We start from the raw sequence: 16,059 nt of genomic DNA, 5'->3' as shown, positions 1-16,059 counted from the left end.
TAGCTCCATGTATTATCATGATAGGCAAGCAGCTACAAGAACTAGTTTCTGGATTGGTGAAAGGTAAATGCTAACCTCAGTTACTTACCATCAAGAAGAGAAAAGTGTTCCCAATCCAGACACCTTATTATATGCAACTTTCTTATTAATGATAAATGAGCTCTAATGACCAGCTGTTCCACAGTGCTGGACCCTTAGCCTGTGGATATAAATTACCATTCTTTGCAATACTATCTTTGCTCTTGTTGTTTATTTGTTTGAGACAGGGTTTCTTGGTACAGTCCTGGATGTTCTGGAACAAGCTCTGTAGACCAGACTGTCCTTGAACTCAGAGCTTCCAGAATGCTGGGATCAAAGTCATGATCCACCACTCCTGGCTGAAATACTATCAGACAAAATATTTGGTTAAGAAAATCTTGTCCAGGGGCTAGAGAGATGGCTCAGCACTTAAGAGCACTGACTGCTTTTTCAGAGATCTTGAGTTCAGTTCCTAGCAACCATATAGCGTCTCATGACTTTCTATAATGGATCTACAGTGGGATCTGATGTCCTCTTCTGGCATCATACAGACAGAGCACTCATATGCATAAATAAATATTAAGAGAGAGAGAGAAGAAGGAATCTTGTCTGAATGGTGAGTCCTGGAACCATATATTAAGAAGGCCAGAGGTGCAATGAGAAATAAGGTGCAGCAGGCATCTGGGTTTAGAGACAAAAACACACACTCGTATTACTACTACTTAAACTCTCAAATAGAGATCTATAAATATCAGGAAAAACTACAAGTAGGTATGTGCTTGTTTTCTGTCTACACTGTGAGCTTTGATACTCTACCACAGAGTCTGTTTTTAAGAGTGTTTAATTATGTTTGTGTGTTTGGGGGGGGCACACACCTACTATGGCTTACATGTGGTGGTCACAGGACAGTTTTCTAGAGCTGGTTCACTCCTTCTATTATGTAGGAACCAGACTGACAACTTGGCAGCCAGTGCTATCACTTACTGAGACACCTTGTTGGACCTGGAATCTATTTTTTTTTAATTTATTTTATTATTTATTTATTTTATGTATATGAGTACACTGTTGCTTTAGCACACCAGAAGAGGGTATTGGATACTATTCCAGATAGTTATGAGCCGCCATGTGGTTGCTGAGAATCAAACTCAGGGCCTCTGGAAGAGTAGCCAGTGCTCTTAACCACTGAGCTGTCTCTCCAGCCCTGCCTGCATGTTTTCTATCTTTCTTTTTTGTTTTAAAGATTTATTTATTGTTATATGTAAGTACACTGTAGCTGTCTTCAGATACACCAGAAGAGGGCGTCAGATCTCGTTCCGGATGGTTGTGAGCCACCATGTGGTTGCTGGGATTTGAACTCAGGACCTTCGGAAGAGCAGTCAGTGCTCTTGACTACTGAGCCATCTCTCCAGCCCCTGGAATCTATTTTTAACATGGTTTCTGAGGTTAAAACTTACATGGGGGCAGGGGGGCGTTGGAGAGATGGCTCAACAGTTAAAGGCACCAACTGCTCTTCCAGTGGTTCCTGAGATCAATTCCCAGCAACCACATGGTGGCTCACAACCAGCTGTAATGGGATCTGATGCTCTCTTCTGGTGTGTCTGAAGACAGCTACAGTGTACTTACATATAATAAATAAATAAATCTTAAGAAAAAAATCCAAAAGGCTCTTGTTCTCTGCACTTTCCATCCTACTTGTGAATTTTCTGATGCTGGCTCAGCCAATCAATCCCACACGTACACTGGCTCTTCAATGTAAGAGCTTCTCTTTTCTGCATGTTCATAAGGGCTAGGAAAGCCTTCCTCTGGTGGAGTCCAGTTTTTCTAAACAATAGTCCATGGACTGTTTCAAAAGGGTCATCCTACATCCTCATGTCCTCATGTCTAGCTTTCTGGGTAAGCTACCCCAAATTGTCCGTCTTTTTTCAAAGGATTCTAGCAGTTAATCACCGAGTCACCCAACTTGGGTAAACTTGGAGTTGTTGAATCGGTTTTAAGACCCAGAAGGAAGCACCATTCTGTAGGTGTGAGCTAACTCCAGCAAAGTGAACGCTGGGACTCTATCCTTTCTTAGGCTGGCCAGTGGCCTTCTTTTAATGCCACTTCAGACCATATTCGCTTGGCTTGGCAGCCAGGTCACGTCCCTGGCTCGGGTTATGTTTCCTGTCAACTGAAGCCCTGGGTGGTAGGCTTCTCCTCATCGTTTTTCCCATGTGAGAGGCACTTAAGTCAGGATAGGCTGCTTGAGCCAAAAAACCTAACTGAATTCTTGGCTCTGTTGTTCTTCTAGTATTACCAAGAACACTGAACACAAGATTAAAAACATTCCAGACTTCACTACTCATCCCTAACCAAACTCCTGGTATTTAAGCAATTTTTATAGCTTTAACAACAACAACAAAAGTGTGAACATGAGACAGGATGTGAGTTGCGATGTCGTATTTTGGAGCTTAATTTTTACCAAAAGAACCTGAAGGGAGACTAAATGTCCTATGCATTCACTTCCCTGGGTGACCAGTAAATTTCCTTCTTGCTTTTCAATTAAATGAATCTAAGCATAGATAACTATAGGGCAGTGGCAAGCAAATAGAAGAAACAGGACCATCCATATACTTCAAGGGTAGAGCACTCATTTATGAGGTTTAATTCCCAAGAACAACAAACAAACAAAAACCACCCAAAACAAACCCAAACCAACCAACCAACTATCCAAAGTCAACCAGGACTTCATGGATCACAATTTGGAGGTGGAGGCAGGAGCATCAAAAATTCAAGGTCATCCTTGGCTACTTAGGAAGTTTGGGGCCATCCTGGGATACATGAGATCCTCTCAAAACAATAACAATAAAAACAAAACATAGAGAGGCCAACTACCATTGAAGTATTAGAAATCTGAGTTTACTTTAACACATCTCTGAAAGACTGGTGTGTAGGTGCAGATTCTGAAGGAAAGACAGGAAGATTAGACAGCATGGAATGATAAAACACACTGCAAAGCACTTCCTAAAAAGTGTCTGTGAAGGTTTTAAAGGGAATAATGCAGGACTGGAAGAATGGCTCAATCAGTAAAGTGTTTGTATGTAAATTTAAGAAGCTGAGTTCAAATCCTCAGTACTAGCACAAAAGCCCAGAGCAACGATTCCTTTCTGTAACCTACTGCTGAGGGGTAGAGAAGATCTCAAGGGTCACTGGCCAGCCAGGCTAGTCAATCACTGAACTCTGGATTAGGAAAGCCGCTGTCCGGATAATCTTTTTGTTCAGTGTGTGAAGGCTGTCTGTACAGAGCCATATTGGGGCAGTCTTGCACTTGGTCAGAGTTTGACTTTGGTCAAGGTTAACTTCTCCCAGATAGCCAGGATCCTTCTCCACCCAGGGTGGAGGGCTCGAAGTAAAGGTTAAGTTCATTGTTCCTCCAGGTCTAGGAATTCCTGAATTAAACAGGTGACCCACCCAGCTGCCGGAGCAGTCAAGACAAGGACCTCCAAGAGAAGCTAGACAACTTCCACCGGAACTCAGCCTGGAGTCTGGGGGGAAAGGTTTGCCCAAACTGTTAAAAGGTCTGGCGCCATTAAAGTTTCGGGCTTTGATCAGTGAATATTGTCTTAGCCGTACTTCTTTTCGCCCCTCTTCCCTATTTATTCCTCAGCTTCTGTTCCAGAAACCCACTTCGTAATAGCTGCAGGCAGCTATGGAACCCTACAGCTGTCTTTGTATTATCCAACTGTTAACTGTATACCAAAGAGAGCTGAGTACTGGAGACCATGGTGATAATTATATGTCTGTTGGCTGAGTTATGAATTACATAGGTATTTGGTTGTTCTGAGTACATCTGTAAGGGTTCTTGATGAGGTTACCATTACAATTGCCTTTCATTTTGTTCAATCCATTGGAAGCTTGAGTGAACCAATTTGGGGGAGGGAAGCAGAAAGGAAGGAAGGAGAGAAAGAGTATGTGTATCTTAGTCTATTTCTTTGCAGAATACAGATTATGATACTAATAGTAGGGCTCTGCTATTAAAATATTTAAGAAAGGGATTGAGACTAGAGAAGTAGCTTTTTGGTTAGAGGACCTGGATTCAGTTCTCAGTACCCATGTGGTAGTTCACAACTGTCTGCAACTCCTGTTCCATGTGTCCTGACTCCCTCTTCTGGTCTCTGATAGACAAGCAATGCACAGTCGTATGTGTCAGCAAAACACCCATACTAATAAAATCATTTTTTAAATGTTTACTAGAAAGTGGCTCTGGAAGTGGGTAATGAGGTAGTGGGTAAGAGACTTTTGAGATGCAAAGTATAGAAATATTTTTGTTTTGTTTTATTTTTGAGATGGGTTTTATAGCCTAGGCTGTTTGAATTTGCTATTCAGCTGAGGGTGACCTTGAACTTCTGTTCCTCTTACCTGCATTTCCCAAGTTGTTGTGGATGGGCCTGGTCCTGTTCTGTGAACCAATCCCCTAATGAATAAAGGAGCCAATCGCTGGGCAAGTAGGTTGGATGAGGAAGAGAGGAAGCAGAAGAGAGGTCTTTTTTGGTATGGGGACAGCGGAGTGGTAAGATGTAGTTGCTAGAGTTTCCCAGTATCATGGCAGATCCACAAGGATTCACTACCAGAGGAATCAGATTTTAATAAGGCCCACAAGATTAGGTTTTAGTTGCTGCACCCAGAGATTGAGTTACCATTGTTTCTGAACTAAGTTTGTGTTGCATTTTCCTTCACGTGGCGGCTCGTCTGGGTTCAAGAGAGAAAGGTAGGGTGACCAAGTGTGGGGTTTACCCGAGGTGCTGCACAAAGGCCACAGGGGATTTGAAGCACAGGGCTGGCTGGTAGTGACTAGCCAGTGGGAACCTAGGGAGCTGGGTGGAGAGATTTTGGAGCTCTGAGTCAGAGTGTCTCTGAGAGATAAAAACAGGTCGACCCGCCAAAAGGCATAAGCGCAGAATGTGTCGGTTTTATTTTTTTAGTATTTCCTGAAACACCAAGGGCTAGGATTACAGGCATATGCCACCGTTTCTGGTTTGTTTCCATCTTTTCAGAAAGGATACAAGTAATCAGAAACTCAGCATTAGTAAGAATATGTATGGGCAGTAAAAGCCATCCTAGTGAAGACTCAGTTGGAGTAAAAGGCACGTTACTCAACAACGGAGAAAGAAGATTCTAGACAGGATTCTTGATGTAACTTATAAAGACATTCGCTGTCTTCTATTTTGCGGAAGTTAGGACTTGGCAACAACGAGAGTGTATTTTTACCTGAACGTTCTAACAAATACAAGCAGCTTAGTTCCTCCTCAAGGTAAAGGCAAAGGGGATGAATTTTAAAAGAGGTTATTAAGTAAAAGGAGACCAGAAATTAAAAGCTTGAAACTCAGCTGTAACTTTAATTTTTTTTCAAACCCCATTTTTTTTCTTTTTTTTTTTAAGTCTTATTTATTATGTAAGTACACTGTAGCCATCTTCAGACACTCCAGAAGAGGGCATCTGATTTCATTACAGATGGTTGTGAGCCACCCTGTGGTTGCTGGGATTTGTACTCTGGACCTTCAGAAGATCAGTGGGTGCTCTTAACCGCTGAGCCATCTCTCCAGCCCTCAAACCCCATTTCTAATGATGGTTCTTAAACACTTTAACCTCCCTTGAAGCCCACCACCCACCAGAGCTAGTGGGAAAGAAAGGATGCCGGTGTGGGGGTGGGGAGTGGACCTGTTTAGAAAGGTTCTTTGGAGCAACTCCCAGCTGTGTTGTCAGGAAATTGGCATTCAGTTCACAGGTCAGTAGCAGCCAGATGACTGCCCTCGCAAACACCTCACAGATACAGCGGCAGTCCAGTTCACTAGAGTCGGGATAGCAAACACGAATCAGGAATCAGAAACAGTGGCACTACCTAGCAGAGACAGCCAGGCCTCAGCCTCCACACAAGTCATCAGGAGAGACCAACAGGAACACCAGAAATTCTCAGCCGAGCCTCTCTCAGGGCAGCGAAGATCAGCGAAGAGTCAAGACCCACAGGTTTCCACAGCTAGCACTATAAGTGAGCCTAGCTCTCCCTTCAACACTGCCCATGGAGTCCTATTTACATCCTCCAAACATCTCGTGTCCTCCAGTGGTCTTCCCTTATGGCATATCTTGCCTCAGCATGTGGGTCTGTCTCAGTTGACACCGCTCTGCCAATCAGCCTGAGTCCATGGAATCCGCAAGAACCACAGCACACCACCAGAAGTTTGTTGGTGTGTTTCTCTCTGTGGAGTCCTGACAAATGGAGCTCAACTACACAATGTAAGGCAGACTAATACATGTGTGTCGTAGGCAAAGATTCCTTCATCTTGTGTCCTTTTGTGTGCTTGCTCTAGCAGAACATCCTTTCTCCTGTGTCTGCTTCAGCTAAACATTCCTTCATGAGTCTGCCTTAGACTTTCACCTGTGTCCATTTCAGGAAAATAATCTTTCACTTGGTTGTCCCAGCAAAACACCTTCCAACACAACTGACTTTCCAAAGAACCTTTAAGTGTCCACTTCACCCAGCCTATTCATAAAGCTTTAAAAACAAACAAACAGGGGCTGGATAGATGGTTCAGCGGTTAAGAGCACTGACTGCTCTTCCAGAGGTCCTGAGTTCAAATCCCAGCAACCACATGTGGTTGCACATGTGTCTCACAACCATCTGTGACAGTCACAGTGTGCTCAAATAAATAATAATTAAAGAAAAACAAACAAAAAGGAGTGATTGTTTTGAAGAGAACGCCATGTGGCTAAATAACTATTTGATAAGAGGATTAGACTTCCTGTGAGCCCCAGAGCTAATCAGCTTTCCAGCTGACATGCTGTCAGCATTAACTGAAAGGGACATAGACAACGTTTGTGGGGCTGGAAAGAGAGGGGAAGCATGGAATTCGGAGGAGCAATCTGTCTGGAGCAGAAGTGGGTTCCAGTCGTGTCCAACCCCAGAAATCTTAAGAATGAGAGGAAGTGGGGTTCTCTCCCTTCCTCAGGCCTGCACGTCCTAGTGCCCCCAACATTACCCACACCAGAGGAAGTTACAGCCAGGTTAAATTTCCCCTCTCCTGCAAGGTCACATCCAGCAAACACCTGCAATTCCTCCCTATGCAAATGAGGCATCTCCAGCACTCCGCCCCACCCCCACCCCCACCCCCACTAGCTGTACGACCGCGTGATAGCCCCTACCTGCCCCCAGGAAGGTTTAGAAAGCTTTTGTCCCCCATCAACTCCCCACTAAATGAGCTGCTCACCGAAGCCTGTCTCCTGAGAAGTCTGTCTTCTAGAGCTCACTCACAGCCTGAGGTCTCCATCACCCCCACCCCCACCCCCACCCCCCACCCCGTTTCCCTTCCCTGCATCTGTTGGTTGTCGTCACGGTTGATCACAGTTAGGGGAAGGAGATCTTAGTGTGGATGACAAAAAATTAGGCAAGATTGTAGAATTTCTGAAATCCTCCCGGACCCAAAAGTTATTTTTGGTGTGTGTGACGGGTTCGCATGAGAGAGATGTTGCCCGCCGCCTCTGACATTTGAGGACCTGGCTCCAGTTGGTGTGGTACTGCCTGGGACAGTGCAGGTTGTGCAACCTCCCAGAGAAAGTGTGTCACCGGAGGCAGGCTTTGAGGAGGGAAAAGGAAGCCTGAGGCCATTTCCCAGTTTGCCTTCACCTTCCTGCGTCTGCTTACCTGCCCACTGCCCTGCCTGCTGTCCTGACAGTGAGAGTCTAACCCTCTGCCACTGTGCGTCCCAGACAAAATGTTTTCTTGTGAAAGTTGCCTTGGTCATGGTGTTTTAATCACAGCAATAGAAAATAAGAAATAATACCTTTTCTGTCTCTTTCAGCTGCTGGCCAGAACCTAAATACATCTCTTTTGTTGTTCTGGTCTGTGTTTTTTTGTTTTCTGATATTTTGGGCTTCCTTACTCTCCCTGGAAAGCCCTGCTTCCAGGCACAGGCTCCACAGCAGTACCTCAGAGCCAATGGTTTCTCATCTTCTCTCCTCCCTGTCCTTCTCCATGCAGTTGAGATTTACAGCTTGCCTACCCTAGAGTACTTTTTCTTTAAATTCTGTTTGCGCTCTCTCCCTCTCTTCCTCCTCCCCTCCTCCTTCAGCTCCTGCTCCCTCCTCCCTCTCTCCCTCTTTCTCCTCCTCCCTCTCTCTCTCCTTCTCCCCTCTCCCCCTCTCTCCAGGGTTTCATGTATACCAAATGTTAGCCTAGAATTCACCTTGCAACTTTAAGATGACCTTAAACTTATGGTTATACTGTTTCTACCTCCCAAGTATGCACACACACAAGTGCACACTAGGCATGTAGTGTGTGCTGCCAGGTCCAACTTGGTTGGTTTGTGTCTGCCATGGTATGATTTATTTTATTTAATGGCTAAGGCTCTACCTCAGTTTGGCTTCAGTTTTCTTCATGGCTTTTCACTCCCTGACTTTTTGGGGTTTTGTTTTGTTTTGTTTTGTTTGTTTGTTTGTTTGTTTGTTTTTAAGAGTCTAACCTTGAACACATAACAACACTACTGGAGAAAGATTCCACACAGCTTGTTTTGAACACAATTGTTTTCACTGTTCTGTGCCAACCAGTGGAGTCTGGTAGTGGAGGCCAAAAGAATTGCCTAAATGAAGCTTCATCCAGGAAGTCTTCCTTGACTGGGCTCCCAGCTAGCTAGTCGGTGCCAGCCCACACAACTCTGTTTCTGCAAACTTGGATTCCGTTCTGAATAAGAGCTTTGTCTATCTAGGGAAAATACAGGCTAGAGGAAATTTCCAAGCGAGGGTTGCTTAAACACCTTCTTCTCAAGCATGTGCAGAGTACCTCGGGGTAGAGCACTTGCCTAACATGTATGAGGATTTGATCCCCAGCCCTGTAGCAGTAAATTGTTAAATCTGCTCTATGCTCTCGGCAGGGTGCACGCCTCCTCTGCACCTGCCCAGAAGCACTGGATTCATGAATAAAAGACATGCACATGCTGGCTTATTCTCAGTATGCCTTAACTAGCTCAATGGCTGGACACTTCCAAACCTCCTCGCGGCTAGCACACACTCCTCTCCGATATTCCTGAGTTAACACTTACTAAACATATATTTTATCTTTGCTGCCTTAGACCCTTTCAGGCAGTCTTTCTGGGGCAGCTCTCCCTCTCCCACTTGCATTTCAGCTGTCTCTTCCTCCTGCACCTTCCCATCATGGTCCATCCTTATACCCCATAATGGCGGAATCTCTACTTAATGTCTAATAGTGAGTACAAAGCTTTATAAGACATTGAGTGCCATTTGTAACAACAGTAATAACAACAAATAATAAATTGTTGCAAAAAAAGGAAAGAAAAGAAAGGGTTTGAGAACCAACTCAATAGTGAGAAGGCTTGCCTCAGATACACAAGGTCTCTGGGTTTGGTTGTCAGTGACATAGATAATAAATAAGTTTACAGAGAGGACTAGTTCTAATTAGAAAAAGTGGCTATGAAGTATATATTTTTACAATGTTACTGAGCTTGCAATCCTCTAGGGATAATGTGAGGTGGTGAATTAAACAGGATTACATTTTTTGTTTTCAAAAGTGAAGTCAGACTCCCTAGTATCAAAACATAACACAAAATCACAGTAGTAAAATCAGTGTAGTAACAGCAAAAAGACAAACATTCACATCAGTGGGATAGAACAGAGAACAGAAATAAGCCACTGTATATGCGCTCAGATGATTTCTGGAAAAGATGCCAAGAACATTCATTGGAGAAAGGCCAGACTGTTCAACAAATAGTGCCAGAAAAACTAGAAATTCACATGTAAAAGTAACGCAGTTAGATCTTTAACACTCTATACAGAAGATAACTCAAAAAAAAATAGGCAATCTGAACATAAAAAGCTAAACTCCTAAAGATCTTTTAAGAAAACACAAAAGAAAAGCTTCAACATTGAATTTGGCAATAACTTCTTGTGTGCTACACCAAAAGTATGGAGCGGGGCAACCAGCTATCCTAGGCTGTGTCACCATCAAAAGGTTTCCTGGAACACACTAGGGTCAAATCTAGGACATTGTGCATGCTAGGAATGTACCCTAAGTTAAACTTTTTATATCAGGGACCCCACAAACAGAGTTAAAGGGCAATCTATAAGATGCTGTAAATCATTTTTCTGTAAGAAAAGAATATCTAGAGTGTATAAATATTGTATAAATTACCACCACCACCAACAACAACAACACTTGTTAGAGTTTGTTTTTCTGTTGCAATAATAATCACCATGACCAAAATCAACTTGGAGAGGAAAGGGTTCATTTGATCTTACGGGCGACCTTCCATCTTTACAGAGGGTCAAGGCAAAAACTCACTCAGGAGGCTGCAGCAGAAGCTGTGGCGGAACATGGCACACTAGCTTGTTTCCTCCTGCTCAGCCAGCTTTCTTATGCAACCTGAGACCATCTTTCCAGGGGTGGCATTGCCCACAGTGAGCTGGGTACTCCCACATCCACCAGCAATCAGGAGAATGCCCTACAATCATCCCCATTGGGGAAGTTCTTCAGCTGAGTCTCTGGCTCCCTCACTGATTCTAGGTTTGCATCGTATTGGGAGTTGAAGCTAAGTGAAAAATGTGCCAACAACTTGAACAGAATGTTTTCATGTATGTCCAAAGGAGACATACAAGTGGCCGTGGGAGCACATGAGAAGAGTCTCTGTATTGATAATGCAGATCAAAACCATGATGTAGGCAAGTCTCCGGTGCACAAGTTTTTACTTAACACTCAGGAGGCAGACACAGGAGCATTTCTGTGAATTTGAGATTGGTTTACATGGTGAGTTTCAGCATAGTCAAGACTCCATAGAGAGACCCTACCTCAAAACAAACAGAACAAAAACCCACAGGTAGATATTATTTCACATCTACTAGGCTGGCTACTAAGAAAAAAAAGTGGAAACAGAAAAGAAGGGAAACAAAACAAACCAGTTGGGGCTTGGATGGGAAGAAACCGGTATCCATACGCATTGTTTATAGGAATGTAAAATCATGCAGTGTCTATAGAAAGCAGCATGATGGTTCTTATAAGTAAACATAATGAGGCTAGATGTGTAGCTTAGTAGTACACGGTTGCCTTGCAAGCACAAGAAATCTCTCCCAAACACTACACAATGCCCTAAAGCATTAAAACTAACTTATGATCCAGCAATGATAGTTTTCGGTATATGATCTAAAGAAGGGGTATCAGGGAACCAAACAGGTGTTTGGAAACCGCATGCACAGAAGCTTTATTCATTGTGGCCAAAAAGTGAAAATAGCTTAAAAGTCTGTTTTGTAAGTGAAGTGATTTAAAAATATGCATTGGCCACAGTTCCCGTGCAGAACAGCAACATGTGCTCAGTGGACAGCGCAGAACGGTCTCTTTATGGAAATGGGCAGTGGTATTCTAAAACTTAGAAGGTCCTGGGTACTTTGTTATTGCTGTGAAGACACATCATGCTCTAGGCAAGCTATAAAGGAAAGCATCTAATTAATTGAGGGCTCACTTATAGTTTCAGAGGACGAGTCCATGATCATCACGGCAGGGAACGTGGCAGCAGGCAGGCAGGCAGGCAGGCAGGGCATTGGAGCAGTAGCTGAGATATTAGATCTGATCCACAAACAGAAGGCAGAGAGAGCGAGACTGGGCCTGGCATGGCCTGCCCCAGGACACACCTTCTCCAACAACACACCTCCCACTCCTTCCCAAAACAGTTTTATCGACCAGGGACCAATCATCCAAATATATGAGCCTATGGGAGACATTCTCATCCAAACCATCACAGCCACCACAGTTAAAAGGTGACACTGAGGAGAGTAGAATGACAAGTTTGCAGGGGAATTCGGCAATGATATTAGGTAGGAACTTGTGTGGTGCAGAAAAACTTGTATCTTAGTCTATGTATAGCATATGTAAAGTATTAACATTTTAAGAAGATATCCCTCTGGTTATTAACTGAAGAACATTTTACACAATGAATAGGAAAGGACTCAGATAGCAAACTTTGGGCTGGAGAGATGATGGCTGAGCAGGTCAGAGGACTGGTTACCGTTCTTGCAAAGGACAGAGTTTGGTTTCCACAGCTCACATTGTGTGCTAAGACAATCAGGTCCAGAAGATCTGATGTTCTCTTCTAGAAACTACAGGCTCCTTCGAGTGTGCATGTGTGTGTGGAGAGGAGGGGGAGGGGGCACGTGTACGCGCGCACACACACACACACACACACACACTAAATCTTTAGAGAGAGAGAGAGAGAGAGAGAGAGAGAGCTCCAACCTGACATATGTCTTTTGAAAGTGCAGCTGACTATATTGGTTCCCTGGTTGACTCTGGGAAAGCCCCTACCATCAGTCTGATAAGAATGGTTCTTTTTGTCTACATTCCACAGTGGCCTTCATGATTTGATCTTTGTGGACTGGTATAATAAAGTACCATAGACTGAGAGGCTTATGCATTTCTCACAGTTCTGGAGGATGGAAATCCAAGGTCAAAGCCCTGGAAATTCCTTCTAGGTTAAGGGCCTGCTTCTTTCATTCACAGATGCTATCTTCTCCTTGTTCTCAAATAGGGAAAGGGAGGGGGCACTGCCTTTTCTATGTCACACTCCTGAGGACTCTACTCCCATGAACATATTGCTTCTCAAAAAGCACAGCTCCTAATACCATCACTTTGTGAGGATTTTAACATATGAATTTTAGGAAGACAAAAATATGTAAAGATCTAAATGTGGTGGCTTATAAAGCCAGTATTCAGGAAGCAAGGCAGGAAGATTACCATCAGCTCAAGGCCAGCTGAGTTTACAGAAAGAGTCTAGCCAAAGCCACACAGTATCAGGAAAAAGACTCAAAACCATAGCAACTCCGAACCACCAACTTTCCTTGTAGGAAGCTGAAATTTTGGTACTTGCTAGTCAGAAGGTAATTGGCTGTGGAGTAAAATCACTGGGTGTGAATTTGGAACCAGATTCTACATTCAGCAACATTTCACCTAAAGTCACAGTGTATTGGTGAGCGTCCTAAGCACATCGGTGCCATTCCACTAGGAAATTGATCCTTGAGAAGTTGGTCTGATTTCTCAGACTTTCTCCCATGTCCTTTTCTTCCATTATTAATTTAACTTTGAGTCTGCTGTAATAAATCCCAGATGTATGATAATATTCTGAGTCTTGGGAGCCTTCCTAGCAAGTTCTTTGAAACATAGTGGTCTTCCGGAACTCTGGTTGAGATGGTTTAGCAAGGCTGCTGCCAAGGCTGATCATCTGGCTGATCCCTGGTGCCCTTAGGGCAGGCAGAGAGAACCAAGTCCTGCAAGCTGCCCTTTGATTTCCACAAGCAGAAATAGATCATGATTTCTAAAATATTATGCTCATTGTGGAAATTCAAATAGAGAATGGAAATCCCCTTCTGATATGGAAATTTTGGTTCTTTCTCCCTAATTCCCCACTGGATTTGTTAACTTTGATTCAGTTTACTAAGTATCTGCTTGCCTATTGTGTTCAAAGGGACCCAACTTTATGTTTCCCCTTTTGTGCTCATTCACATTTCTGTTTTCTCTCCATCCTTGTAGAATAGATACTGTATCTCTCAAGCTCATTCATTGCATTAGGTTTAGAAAGCATTATTTCTAGTATAAGGCTCCACACCCTCAGCCACATTCACAGAATCTAATATTCCTTAATTATCAATCCATTCCCATTGTCATCACACTAAATACCTTCAAGGTTTTCTCATCACCTATACCCGTCCGATTCAGGGTAGCCTTCCATCTTTGTTCTCCCTGCTTACCCTCCTCTCTCCAAGGCCTGCTGACAGGGCATGCTCTTTGCTAACTCCAATGCCTTAGCTACGTTCTTCTCCCAGTTTCCGCTCTCTACTCTTCTCATTTCAACCTCATCCTATTTATAAAGCTCTCTCTGACTAGCAACTCTGACTAGACATCTTGGTTCCTCTCAAAACATTCGGAGTATGAGCCACATAGTTCACAATTTATGTGTGTGTGTACTCATAAGGACTTTTTGGTGGCAAGTGATAGAACATCAAACTCTAATTTATCAAGTAACAGATCCCCATATATTGAAATAACAAGTAATTATATATTTTTAAGATTAAAAAGAGCTATGTGTATGTGTGTGTGCACATGTACATAGGAGCAAATGCTCCCAGAGGTGGGAAGAGGCATCAGACCCCTTGGCACTAGACTTACGACCAGTTATGAGCTGCCTGATACGGGAAGAGGGTGGGGGGGCCGCTGGAAACTGAAGTCCAGTCTTCCGTAAGTGCAGTCATCACTCCAGCCTAAGAGCATGGATTTAGTGCAGCTTAGGTTAGTGACTTGTCTCATGCTGTGACAACTTGAGAAAGTGAAGGTTTATTTTCGTGTGTAGCTCCAGGAGACACAGTCTATCATGGCAGGGAAGGTACAGCAGCAGGAACAGGGAGCAAGTGATCACGTGACATTCACAATCATGATCAGAGGGAGAGGAATACGAGCACTCCGTTCACCTTCTCCCTTCTGTCAAGCCCGGGATTCCATCCCATGATATGGTGTCGCTTCTAGTTACAGTGCGTCCTTTTTACCTCAGTTAACCTAGTCCAGTCATTCCCTCACAGGCATGCTCAGGGACTTGTGTCCTAGATGATTTTATATCCTGCCAAGCTAACAATATTTAATTATCACACGGCTCTATGCAAAGACTTTAGCAATGTTTGCCATATTGTGGGTTCTTTTTAAATGTATTAAAGTGTGTGTGTGTGTGTGTATGCCACCACACGTGTGGAGATCAGGAAACAACTTATGGTGGTTTGTTTTCTTTTTCTACCACATGGGTCCTGAGGCCATGCTCCAGTCTTCAAGCTTGGTGGCAGGTGACTTTATGTACTGAGCCATGTTATCAATCTCTTGTTTTTCTCCTTCCTTCCTTCCTCCTTCCTTCTTTCCTTCCTTCTTTCCTTCCTTCCTTCCTTCCTTCCTTCCTTCCTTCCTTCCTTCCTTCCTTCCTTCCTTCCTTCCATTCCTTCCTTCTCTTCCTTGTAACTTTGGCGATTGAGTTTAGGGCCACTCACACACAGAACAAATACCGCACCTCTGAGCCGCACTCCCCGCCATTAGGGTCTCCCTCACTGACTTGGATCCCCTTCTCACCCTAAACTTCAGCTTCATGTGCGCAGTGCTCAATGGAAGAACAGCAAGTCACACTAGGATCAGGGCACCGGCCAGTAATGCTACTGTAGTTCTTGGTTTTCTCTCTGGTGTGAAGTGGGTGTGGGCTCCCACAGTGACAATGCACACCACACCCTTAGCTTATGTAGAACAAGAGGATCAAGTTCTGAACCGGTGGTAGCTCTGCACCAGACTGCCCTGGATTATGCCCTGAGCAGGGTGAGCTACTGTTACTAAGCAATTCCCATATTTTTCCAGTTTTAATGTGAAGAAATGTCTCTCCGCTAGTCTGGGAGGGTGGTTTGCAAGGGGTATCAGATGATGCCAGGAAAGCCTGATATTCTGGAGGAGTGGTCATTACCTTCAGTGGCAACTTGATGTCCCTCAATGGGCAATCAGTCATACCTTCCAGAGAGATCTTAGTGAGGTCTCACATGAGTGCTCAACAATGCCTTATTCTGGTACCTCAAAGGTCCCTCCCACCACAGCCTATTGAACAAAAAAATGTTACTGCCACCAGGCATACCTTCCTGGTCATGCTCTCCTGTACGGGTCAGATACTACTGCTTCCCCCAACTCTGCAACCTAAGGATGCTCAGCTGTTGCCAATCACTGCTGATTTCAGACTCCCGGGACTCTTGTGAGCCACTCAAAGTGTAGGAAGCTCTCTTCTTACCTGAGAAGTCCACATCTGTCCAAAGACACCAGAAAGCACCGGGGCTCTTGGAGTTTGCATCCGGGAGGAAATTTCCAGTTTCTAGGCCTTATTTCTGCTGGCATGATAACTGTGGAAAAGCTTATACCAAGCGTACTTACTTGGTGAGCCACTAATATAAACATACAGGCTAGATGTGCTGTAGATGCAGCTAGGAAAGGTGCCATATGTTCTTTTACTT

This window comes from Apodemus sylvaticus, chromosome 8, assembly GCF_947179515.1.
Source record: "Apodemus sylvaticus chromosome 8, mApoSyl1.1, whole genome shotgun sequence".
In the NCBI taxonomy this organism is placed as follows: Eukaryota; Metazoa; Chordata; class Mammalia; order Rodentia; family Muridae; genus Apodemus; species Apodemus sylvaticus.
Note: the sequence above shows the minus strand (reverse complement) of the source record.